Raw genomic sequence first — 917 nt, forward strand, 5'->3', positions numbered from 1 at the left:
TAGTATCACTCAGCCCTCTGTGAATAGTAAACAGCCATCAGTGTGCTAATGATCCATTGTTAGGCTGATGGTCCTTCTTGAGCATGTGATCAGCTGGTTTTGGTTGTCAGCAGCAAAACTGGTTGATCCACTCTGAGAAGGTGCTATTTAAGAGACTGAGCTGAATACAGCACCTCAGACTGAAGAAGTCTCTCGGACGAGAGACGAAACGTTTCTACATTTTGTGTTGTTTTGCTTTGTTTTGGTTTTTTTTTTTGAATGTCCAGAGGACCAGATTTAACTTTTTTAGAATCACACAAAATTATAAAGAGCAGAATGACAAACACAATAAGCAGAAAAGGGGAAGACAGAAATACCAGACAGCTAGGGGACAGACTGACAGGGACAGGACTGACCAACTGTATTTGAACGTGCTTGGATATGCCCACCCCACATGTTTGGACTGGTTCCGTGTGACAGACGTCATGGACGGAAAGGACATTTTCAACAGTTGGTACTGTTTACGTCAGTCTACAACAAAAAGGCATCTGATCAACAGCTCGTGGAATCTGTGAGTAATCTTATGTGCCAATATGCCAATGTGGCAGCACAATGGTTCAGTGATTATGACTGTTGCCTCACAGCAAGAAGGTTCTAGGTTCGATCCCTGGTTGGACTGGAGGTCTTTCTGTGTGGAGTTTTCATGTTCTTCTCGTGCATGTGTGGGTTTTCTCTGGGTGCTTCGGTTTCTTCCCACAGACCAAAAACATGCATGTTAGACTGTGATCTCAGTGGGATTTGCTTGGTTAAATAAAAGTTAATAAATAATAAATTAGCAAGCTAGCCAAAAGAAAGTCTTGTGACAGACCGAAACATCGCCACCAGCTTGCATTTACTGATTTTTGTAAATACTTTCCTTTTGAACTTTGTTTAATAAA

The sequence above is a fragment of the Nematolebias whitei genome, chromosome 19 (assembly GCF_014905685.2).
Source record: "Nematolebias whitei isolate Nwh7 chromosome 19, NemWhi1, whole genome shotgun sequence".
Classification (NCBI taxonomy): Eukaryota; Metazoa; Chordata; class Actinopteri; order Cyprinodontiformes; family Rivulidae; genus Nematolebias; species Nematolebias whitei.